This window comes from Urocitellus parryii, chromosome 11, assembly GCF_045843805.1.
Source record: "Urocitellus parryii isolate mUroPar1 chromosome 11, mUroPar1.hap1, whole genome shotgun sequence".
NCBI lineage: Eukaryota > Metazoa > Chordata > Mammalia > Rodentia > Sciuridae > Urocitellus > Urocitellus parryii.
The window spans coordinates 66,089,288-66,101,699 of NC_135541.1; positions in this window are offsets into that span (position 1 = coordinate 66,089,288).

The window sequence follows — 12,412 nt, forward strand, 5'->3', positions numbered from 1 at the left end:
GGATATTATTTATGCATAATCTAGCAATACAATTAAAATATTTTCTCAGAGATATTCATAAAACTCAAATGTTCTGTTTTAGATTTAAAACAACCATCATTTTATTCATAAAATAGTTGTAATTTTACAACAATATTAAAGAATATTTGATCTAAAATATTGCATGATAATGTGTCTCAAACTTTTCATCAAAACATTCCCAATAGCAGTTTAGAACTATATGCACCTCCAGAATTATGGTGGCATAAAGGGACTCCATTTAATCATGAAAATACCCCTTGATTTCTCATATCTTATAATTCACACAAAATTTTAATTGTTTTCCATTTTATGGTTACTTAATGTAACATCTAAATTACTTACCAGCTAAATCAGTTAACCTAAAGATTTGTTCTTTATCTTTGAAAACCAGTGATTTTATTAGAATATGGCATCTTATTGGTCATTCTGGATAACTGTTTCTAGGTGCATAAAAATCCTATTCATTGTTTAGCTTCAAGACATTTTTTTAACTTCAGCAAGTTTTTCATGAATTTGAAAATTTCATAGTCTTGGTTGTCTTCTTCAAAAATCCTATTATGAGTATGTTGAGTCATACTGTCTTCTATATGAATAATTTCTCTATAATTATTTTTAATATATTTTTATCTTTAGATCCATTTATTTTTCTTATTTCTATCTTTATTGCTTCTCCTGTAATGTCTAATTTCTCTTTGGGATCTTTCCAATTTTACCTCAATATATAAGACTCTTTTCCTGTGACTTCTGAATTCTCTAAGTTCACAGTTTATATCTTTGCAAATGTCTTGTCATCTCTTACTTTTCCCTGAGTTCTCATGTTTCGGCTTTATCATCCTCTTTCATATAGGTGATCTGGAGTTTCTTTGTTTTAAAAGTATTTGTTCAGAATTTTTATCTAATAGCAATATATTTTGTGTATATTCTTGGTTTTGCTGCTTTTTCCTACATTTTTGCTTGTTATATCTTTCTATTTATGCTATGTCAGCTTCTTATTATTACCATTATTTCCAAGCCCAGCAATTTATAGAAGGATGCTGTGAGAAGTAGTCCAGGCCTTCCAAATCTCAAAACTGCTACACTATTATCAGAGCTTCCTTTTAAAATTAAAAGAAAGCCCCACCTTTTCTCTGAACTCTAGGCAGTTCAGGAGGACTTTAATAGCCAGTTCTGCCTACAACCTCTCATTCTCTTTCCTCTGTATCCAGTCCCCTTGGGTGCACGCTTCAGAACAAATCCTTCACCTCTGAGGTTTATTCCCACTTAGCCACTTAATTGTTATCTGTGTTTTCTTGTACTTTCCCTTGGGCAGCTTCTGTCCCCCTCAGATCCTATAGCACTTCTTGTTATTAAGGATTAGACATTAATTATGTTAAACTTTGCTTCTCATCCTCAAGAAGTTTGATTTTTTTCCTATTGATTGTATGTGGCATCTGGTTTTCTTGGCATAGTTTTGGGAGTTTGGGGGAGTTTGAAGTTTGGGAGTTACCACAGTTTTGCTCAATATAAAATTTTAAGTTTGTTTATTAGTTCATTTACCTTTGTTTCTATGTATAATATATGGGGAAGAAAGTGGGAAGATAAATTCTCATGGTTTATACTTAAATTCTATGCCTCTTTCATAGATGGAGAATCTGAATTACAGAAAATTCAAATAACTTGATCAACATCACACAGCTGATAAATTGTAGAGCTATATTTGTGCCCCATCATTCTTATTTCTAAGGTTGTACTCTGACTATTCTACCACCTGACAATCATTGTATTTCCCCATACAATTCCACATCTCCTTTGGACAAACCTCACTAATTAATCATGGTAGCATTACATTGTCCCCACAGAAATATCACATTGGAGATTACTCTCTATGTACTAGAGTTTGAATGCAGCTAGAGTTTGTACTTGAGGTGAAAGTGAGTGGTCATCCTACTTTTAAGTATTTACACCTGGGTGTGAATACACTTAGCAAATGTTTTGAACAGATGTTGAGAGAAAATATAGAACTCTTAGAAGGTATATATGAGCAGGGTTGAGGAGAAAAGGAAGATGGAAGGAAAGAAGGAAGAAGAAGAAGAAAGAAAAGGAAGGAGAAAAATAAAAGAAGGAAACATCTACCCAGAGGACAAACATTTTAACATTTAATTTAGTCCCGGCCTAAATTACAATTTGGAGTTAAATTTAGATATTGGGTATCAACATATACATTAGTAAATAAATAGTCTACAATAAATTATTTCTTTCATGTTGACCCTCTACCCAAAAATCAATCCAGTTCATGTCACTTAAGAATCAGTAGCCATTTTAATATTAATTCTCAACCTGACGCTATATTATGTGCTTTACATTTTTTTAATAATAAGAATAATGGCAGTGTTTATTAGATTCTTTCATGTACCAACAACTATTTTAAGAACTTTACTGTAGAAAATCTCATAATTCTTACAACAACCCTATGAGGCAGATGCCATTGTCTGACTGTTATGAAAAGTCAGAGAACTAAATTATTTGCCCAAAGTCACCCAAATAGGAAGCACTGAGACAGAATTTGAATGCAGGTAGTCTCTGAGAGTGAATCTCAACCTGGTGACTTTTAGCAGTGCATGTGTCACCCAACAGCAGAACTGACTGTATCTCTTTCCTCTATTTGTTTCTTAAATGTAGAATAAGTTCTGGTGTCACCAAGACAACGCCTTGCTCTTTTTACTGTAAACACAAGACCTTATGACTTCATCCAAACCATAGCTTCAACAACCACATATGCTGACTCACAAAACTCTCTCCTGGGGTTGCATATCCAATTACCTATTGAATTTACCCATAGGGATCAGATGTCTCCAAAGCACTTCTAACTCAATATATTTTCCCCAACCTCATTTTTCTTCAGATTTCTGTCAGTCTTCTAAAGCTGACAGATTTAGAAGAGTGACACAGACAACCAAACTTAGTTGTCGTTCATTCGAAATTTATATACTAAGCAGCACTGATATGCTTATCAAAAGTGAGAACCAAAGAAAAAGGAAGAAAGGGAAATGGGAGGGGGAGATGATAAAGTGGAGGAAGGGAACAAAGGATGAAACCATGAGACAAAAATCAATCTTTTCTCCTTTAAGTTGTTATTCTCAGGAATTTGTCACAGCAACAAAAAACTAACATAGTACTTAATTTCAGTGAATTTTTACTCTTTTAAATTTTTATGTCTTCATTAGTCAAGGTCCCAAAGTTATATTCTTTCTAGTTTGTAGGGAACAAAATCACCAAAGTGTATAAAAAGAAATGTTAGATAGACCTCAACTTAATTTCCTTTTCCTTGCTATTTTACCCAAACTGACCAGATTAACTAGATAATTTCCTCCTGTTCATTTTGTATAATCTCAGCCAAATGGTCTGTGTCAAAATCAAGACTCAAATGCAGGCTTTCTGGCTGCAGTTCACTGAGTTAAGGAACTAAAGGAAATTGTTGAAAATCAACTGTTTTGCTTTATTTTACTTTTGTCAACATTATGAGGATATGGAAAAAGAAAAGGCTCTGGAATATTCTCTTTTCTTTTGCTAAAACGTATTATACTCTCTTTATGTAATAGGCACTGTGTTAAACACTTTACATGGTTATCTCATTTTGTCCACCCAACAGACATTTGTAGTAAGCATTGGTATTATCTTCACTTTCAAGTTGTTGAAAGTGAGGCTCAGGGTATCTCAGGAATTTGCTAAAGGTCACATAGGTATAAGGAGTGGAACCTGGACCTTAACCCAGGTTTCTGGCTCCTGAATACGCATGCTTAAATGTAACTTGCACACTGGGTATGTTAAAAGTGACAATTGTTTCTTTAAAGTTTTCTTAATGTAAATAGCACATTTATTCTGTATAAAGAGATACATGCAAACTTATTTGTGAGAAATGAAGCTTTAAGCTACGTGTAAAATTTTTGGTTAAGTGCCCAGTAGGGATCTTTGGCAGAAAATACTTGGAGTTACTGTAGCTAGAATGAGCTGCTTCTCTGTTAATAGTAAACACATTTTGGATTAATTTGTATACGAAATTCTCTTCTTGGAGATAAGTATTCTACACATAGATCCTTACACATGTGGTTTTCACACTTTGGGATCATGAACCTGAGAATACTGTGAATGGTAAGAATTAGTTACGCATTTTGCATAGTGTCATTCTCCATGGAGTGATGTTGCAGCTATGCCAATATCTCACTGGCAGCCAGCCCACCAATGTTGTCAGAGTAATAATGAAGGTATGCTGTATCAGATGAGAAAAGGTATATGTATCTGTCAAATCCTCAGAAAACTCAGCCTTATATAATTTTTTTTCTTGAAATATGAGCATTTATTCACTAGGCTATGCCTAAAACTTTGTTATATGACAAATATAAAATTTGTATCTATTAATAAGATACTTCTGAATTAAAATTTAAAGGAATAACTAAAATCATAGCAAATCACATAGCTGTTTGTTTCTTTTCAGTCAGAGAGAGGCAAGGGATTTCATATTGGGGAATAGGTAGAAGTAGGGGCTGAAGTTTGTATAAAAAACTTTGAGCCAGGTGGCGGATGCATGCCTGTGATCCCAATGACTCCAGAGCTGAGTCAGGAAAATCTCAAGTTCAAAGACAGCCTTAGCAACTTACAAATTAGTGAGACCCTAAGAAACTTAGAAAGACCCTGCCTCAAAATAAAAATGGCTGGGGATGTAGCTCAGTTGTCAAGTGTCCCTGGGTTGGATCACTGGTACCAAAAAGAAAAAAAAAAGAAACTTTGAGACCATAATAGGAGGTTGAAAGTTAATTATGTAGAAACATTGAAATATTTAACCAATTATAGCAGAAATTGGAAGAGAAATATCATAATGAGAATTAAGGATTCAGCTAAAATGTACATACTAAATTGAGAGACAGCCCCCCCAAACAAGAACTTTTTTATATCACTCCAATAAAAGTGGCAATTAGGATTTTATCCTATAAGTAAGATATTGGAGGATCCTTCTCTAAAGCAATTCTATAGCCTCAGACATTTGTGGTTCAACTAGATGGTCAGCCAGGTTCCTACTCAGTCATCCTCTATATGAAATATCTCTGGTGACAAGTCTACCCAGGCAAATAGTTTCCAAGCCTATTTTTAGTATCTTGCTTTTAAATGATATCAGAGATACTTCAGACTTATAAAGAATTTCTGCAACATAAAAAAAATCAAAACAAACAAAAAGTTTGGAAGAAACAGAGTTCAGGTAACAGAAGAAAAATTCAAAAGTATGATTCCTATCCTTAGAGAGGTAAGAATTGATATTGCATCAAAGAAGCAAAAAAAAAAGGATACAATTTTTAAAAAGAAGAAGAGGAGTAATCTAGCTATTAAAACATGTTAAATAGCAAAAATTAAAAAATGAAAATCATTAGAATAGTAAATAATAAAAATCTCATGTAAAATAGATCCATAAAGATGAGAAATGTGATTGTAAGGTAAAAAAAATAAGGAGTTTGATTCCAAAATGCAAAATATAACAGAAATTATAGAAAGAAAAAATAAATATATCAGAAAGAAAAAAAATAACAGAAAAATTCCCAAAAAAATTAAGGCTAACTTTCCACATTAAAAAGGCTTATTGAGTACCAATACAATGAATTAAAAGAAATTGTATGTAACAAAGCACATTATTGTGAAATTTCAAAACATCAGAGATAAATAGATGATCTTAAAGGACTTTTAAAAAGTCATGCATAAAGAATCAAGAATTAACATAGCATCAATTTTCTTAACAACAGATCTGCAAGCTAAAATATGAAAGCCTTTCAAGTTCTGAGAATAAGTATTTACAGCCTAAAATTTTGTATTTACCTTAACTACCCTTAAGTATAATGATGAAATAAACACATTCTCAGAAATGCATCATTGCAAATCTGAACCACCTAAATATATATTCACAGGCTACAACTGGAGAATACAATACAACCAAATAAGGAAATAGATTGTGAAAAAGGAAGATACGAGTTCCAGAAAGTGGTTCTTACATGAGCAAGAAATATCAACTCTACAGAAAGTGTACAGAACTAATAGTCCACAGTAGAACAGGAAAATTTTAGCTCCAGAAGGAAAATCTCCAAGGAAAAATTCAAATTGTTGGAGTTGTACATTTTGGGGGAAAAATATTTTTCAAAGAAGTTTTAGAATTTTTTTGTAGAATCTGAGAAAATTATTAATAATGACGAACACAATATGAGCAAAAAAAGGAGCCATCTTGCAATATTGTACAGGAAAGAAAATATAAACATACAGGGCTCAGTGACAAAAAATATGTACATGGTCATAATAAGGTAAATTATAAATAGTAATTTAATCAAAAACATTAATAGAATCATATTGAGATGATAGGAGGAGAGGAAAAAGGAGCATAGGATAGTATAAAAATGTCAAATGTTCATCATCAATAATAGGAATTCAATAAAAATGTAGATACTGTTAAGAAGATTAAAACCAAAAGATTTGGGGCAGAGGGTCACAGAAACAGGTTAAGGCAAGGGATTCTAGTTTTTGTTCATATGTTTTATTATTTGATTTGAATTTTAAATTATATAACTGAATTACTTTGATACTTTTTAAGATTTGAAAAACCTTGTAACCACATAAATGTTTCTGAGAAGTCTAACTGAAAATAAACACTAGCTAAAATACATATATAGCAATATTAAGGTCACAAATGTTATTTGTTATCAGCATAAAAACACAATTTCTCTGATAATGTTTCTTCTCATATCCTGATTAGATGCTACACTGTATCATGCTAATTTAATAAAAAATATTTTAGGAAAAAAGTACTTCTAGGTTTCTGATAACATACTATTTCCATTTGTTTTTTGTACTCAAAAGTATTCTATTTTCTACAGTCAGAGTTTTTTTTCAAAAAGATTTTCTTTTTGTTAAGAACTGGAAAAAAAATTTGTCATTATAATAAGACTGAAAATTATTATGTCTCTCCTAAAATAATACATTTTTATTATATAAATAAAATATACTATTCAGAAACATTCAGTTTTCTTATGTCTTTCTTCATCTGAGTTTCTAATATTTTGATAAAGATACGTTTTGTAAACTTTAAACTCATAATGCCAGTGAATGGGAATTTTGAAGCAAGGGATATTTAAGACAGGAGTTTTCTCCTGAGAGGTGGTGAGACCTAGATTCAAGTCTACTGTTTGAGTCTGGGTAAGCCACTTTTTGGGTCCTCAATTGTTCATCTATAACAAACTTTGTAGGCTCATTATGAAGATAAGAATAATATATATAAAGTACTGGAAAAGGACATGACACAAAATGTATATAGAATTAATAATGGCTATTCTCTTCTCTGTGGCTCCAAGGAATGTAGTATTAAAGAATTTAAGATTTTGTAGTCAAACTGCCTGAGTTCAAATCTTGGCTCTTCCATTTATGAAGTTATGACCCTTGCTGTAGTGGCCTAAGTCTCCTTTATCTTGGTTTCAGCAATTCTATCATAGGCATAATTATTAAAATTCTATGATAAAGCAAGTGATGAAGAAAATGTATATTCTACTAGTAAAGTGGTACATAATAAGAAATAGTAATACTAATAATGATAATAAATTAAAGGATGTAGTTTTTTTTCTTCATTTCCAAGTAAAGCAAAATAAGGTAACAGAAATACATTGGTCAAGAATGGCATTTCATGAGGTTACATATGACATATGGCCTAATTTAACCATTTCCCCATAAAAGTGAATTAGAAAATGCTTTTCAAGAAATACTTTCATTCATCTACATGATATTTGAGAGGATACAGTTGCTCCTCAGTATCTTTGGGGTTGATTTTCCAGACCCCTGTGGATACCAAAATCTGCAGGGACTCAAGTTCCTATGTTGAATGTAGTATTTGTATGTAACTCATACACATCCTTCTGTCCATGATAAATAACCTCTAGATTACTTACAATTCATGATACAATACAATGTAAATGCTATGTAAGTAATTATACTATATCATTTAGGTAATAACGACAAAGAAAAATATCTGTACATGTTCAATACAGATGAAATATTTTTCAGAATATTTTTAATCTTTAGTGGAATCTATAGATATAGTGGGTTGACCATACTTTTCTTATCTGTCCACTTATCAATTGGTAAATAAGGTAATATTCCATTCTTCCCTTTTCTCTTCACATAGTTCATTTATAATTTAGCTTTTCAGGTTATTACTTGACCAAACTGACACATGGTTCATTGAGTTATCATTGAATTCTCTCAGAATGAATAATTTGGCAGTCACATATAACCTTACTACATATAAGGCAAACAAAAAAAAAAATAATTAGGACCACAATGATAATGTTTAAGTCCAGCATAGTTCAAGAATTTTTCTTTGACTTTGCTATTTTTTTAACCTTTAACAACATCACTTTTTTCACTTTGCGACCAGAGATGTTATTATATTTATATTTCAATTATTATAAATTAAGTTTTTAATCAGAAAAAAGATATTTCAAAAGTTATTTAATAAGTGAATGAACTAGGACATACATAAACTCCTGAAACCCTGTCATCATTTTACCAGAGCAACAAGCTAGCAAGCAAAAACAAAACAAAACACAAAACTATTTTGTAAATCTCCATTTGAGTTAAATAAAACTCTAAGCCCACTAATATGTAAATTTCATTGTTTCTTAATGATGCTAATCTAGAGGGAACATTTATTATATGCTTGTGTTGTTTCAAGAAGTGCAAAGGTAATTCAGTCACAGTTTGCCACCCCCAAGAACTCCCACTTAAAATGAAGTCACAAGCAAAGCCTTTTTACTGTACAAAACTTCTCTTTTATGGAGTTTGCTTAAAAATGTAAGCAATTTCACAGATGGAAGGTCTGAGTAATTTCTTAAAGGTCATATTTCTCCCCAAAATTGATTTCTTTACCCTTACATTCTCATTATACTGGGCAAAGACATTTTTATTGTTTAATATTGACCTTAAGGTTATGATAACTTAAAAGTCATGTGCTTTTGCTGTCTGGAAGCAAAATTTTTGCAAACAAATAATTAATAGGGCAATTTTCTTACCTTGTTCGTGAGCATGAACAGTAATCCAAGCTACACATAGCCCAATAAAATGAAGAAGTAGTTTCCTATGAAAATGGAAAAAACAATTGTTGGACATCTACAACTTATAAACCATATAAAATCCAAAATGAACTCTAATGAAAGATTAATAATTAAACTGTTATTTTAATTAGCATGGTTAAGAGTAAATTCTCTGAATTAAAATTGCAGTTTTACCATTTATTATGTAACTTGGGAACTTTTTTTTATCATTCTATGCCTTAGATTTTTCATATGTTAAACCTAATTCATAAGGTTTATTAAAAGAACTAGTTGAGGGCTGGGGCTTTAGCTCAGCGGCAGAGCGCTTGCCTAGCATGCATGAGGCACTGGGTTCGATTCTCAGCATCACATAAAAATAAACAAATAAAATAAAGGCATTCTGTCCATCTACAAAAAAAATTAGGAAAAAAAATGACTAATTGAAAAAGTTCATGTAAAGCACATAAAACAGTACCTGGCCCCCATACAAAGTATTGAATAAATGTGAATTAGTAAGGTGACATGATTGTTATTAACATGTCAAATTACTGTACATGTAATTTCATATAAAGAAACAGAAATTTATACTAAATAATACAAATTATAGTCACTTAACCATCATGATTGTAAGTTGATGGAAAGAGCTATTTATCTGTATAAAAGATTGTTCAGATGTGAAAATCATTTGAATATCATTTAATTCTTGGTTCTTTGGTTTTGAAAATAGCAATGGCCTATATATGTCAATATTGAGCATTTTGATGAGTAATCGTGAGTGGAATATCCACCAATTACTACAAATAAAAATGTTTATTCATATTGATTAGCTATTTAAGCAAAAAATGCTTTGTGATTTTTTAGTATAATAAAACTTTGGATAGATTTTGTTGAATATTCTTCACAACTGCCCAAATCTACCTCCCAAATAAAAACCACAGAGATAATTTTGGAAAATGATGATAAGCATGCTGAAAACAATACTTCATTAACTAAGTCTTGCTAATACGGACCTTGATTATTTCTTGTATTCTAATTCAATGACTCTTCAAATGACATTTGTGTAATGTTAGTCTTCAAGAATCAATTGCAGGGTCCCAGGGAAATTGTATGTCTTTTGTATTAAGGTCTGGGGTATTTTTCTGCTTATTGTCAATAAAGTTTTTATCTTTGTCAATTAGTATAAGTGTATGCCTTTATCTTACTGTAAGAAAGATAATCTTTTTACAAAGTTTAGCTAACAATATAAATTATATTCTTTAGATAATAGAACACAATTTCATTTGTATTAAAATGGTACTTTCCATTTTTGTATTTTAAAGTGAACATATAAGTCGAGATTTTGAAAGAGCATTCAACAGCTACCACTAACTCTATAAATTAATCAATTGAATCATTACAGAAATTTCAACTGATAAGGGCAAATAGTTAGACTCTATATCTTAAAGAATCCCACATATGGTAGCATTCCATCTAAATCAATAGTTCCCAAATGTTAGTCCACCTGAGGTGCTTGGGAGAAATGCAGATTCTGCCCTGATGAAAATAGTTGACTCAAAAGTTGGGGGTGAATCTTCAGGATGCATATATTCTAACTACATGATTCTACAGATTCTAACAATCTTTTGTTACAGATTATGTAACAAAAATTTAGAACATTAACTGTTTATTTTCCAATTAGAATACATTTAAATACACATTAGTTTGCTCAGATCACATATATCTGATTTTATGACATGACACAAATATTATTTGATCCTTTCAAATCCTTTTCTACTGTATTAGAATAGCGGTTTTCATACTTGTGCATCAGAATCACCTCAAGAACTTTCAAAAATTGCTGGACCTCGCCCCCAGAGTTTCTGGCTTAGTAGGTTTTGGTGAGGCTCAAGAGTCTGCATTTATAACAAGTTCCTAGGTGATGCTGCTGCTGCTGTTTGGAGAGCCACATTCTGAAGATGATAAATTTAAGAGATGATAAAAGGCTCCCCTATTTTGGACCTTTTTTTTTTACATTGGCTGCACACTGGAATCCTATACAATTTTAAGAACTACTTATACTTGAGTCCTTCTCTCCCCTTCACAGAGATATTAGTTTTAATATGTCTATGGTACACTCATTTTAAATATCAAATGATTCCAATGTACAGACAAGGTTGAAGACCATTGCACAAAATTGAAATGACTTCTGTACATAACAGATATAAATATAATTGGACATTGAACAAGATGGGACAAGTCTAAAAGAAGTCAGCAATATGGTAATAAATCTTTAAGTTTCAAAAAATATAAGTGATGATATTGATATCTGAGGATACCTAACAAAATATGAAACACTTTGCATCATCTGACTGCTAGCCACATTTTCAGTTTGATATCAGCCACTTTCCAAACATAACCAGAAAAATAATGGTAAAGGCCTAAAGGAGATCAGGCAGGGATATATAGACATATAGATATATAGATATCACACTTAAAACATTAAAGTGACAAAATATCACTCCCAAGCATCTTCCCTAGATGACTCTCAAAGAGCTATTCAATTTTCTTTTTATCCAAATGGTCCCAGTTACTTTAGAGGAATGCCAAGCATCTTCTGGTTTAGGGTACCCATGAGACTCTTAAGAATTATGAGTAGATTACAGCTACTCGTTCCTATATAGATTCAATTTATAATAAGAAGAAGGACTTGTAAAATCTTGTGTATAGGGAACTTTTAAAGAATTTTTTTAGTTGTACTTGGACCTTTATTTTATTTATCTATTTATTTATTTATGTGCTGTGCTGAAAATCAAACCCAATGCCTCACACATCCTATGCAAGCACTCTACCACTGAGTCACAACCCTAGTCCTAGAGAACTTTTTTAATGAATTGATGGTTTTAAATCAATTGAAAAGGGTGAACTAATCTGAGAAATATACATATGTGACATGCAATGGTAATTTCAACAATTTCTACCACACTAGGTTTTACATGCCAAAAACTTTTCAAATCTGTGACAAATTTACAGACTCTGGTTTTTACTAACAGCTAAGATCCAGTTCCCAATATAACCAGGAAGAAAGTTCTCATCATAGCAATAGGGATAAACTTGAATGATTCAGGATTTTAAGCCTTGTCACTAACATTATACACAATGAATTTCTCAGACTATCAATTCAACTCAATAGGTAGTACTTACATAACTAATCCTGTGTGAAGCATAATAGAACTTTTGGTTAAATTCCAAGTGTTTAAGCAATTCATGAAGTATAAAGAAGATAAATGATTAAGGACTTCAGGTAATCATAGAGCCTAGAGTCC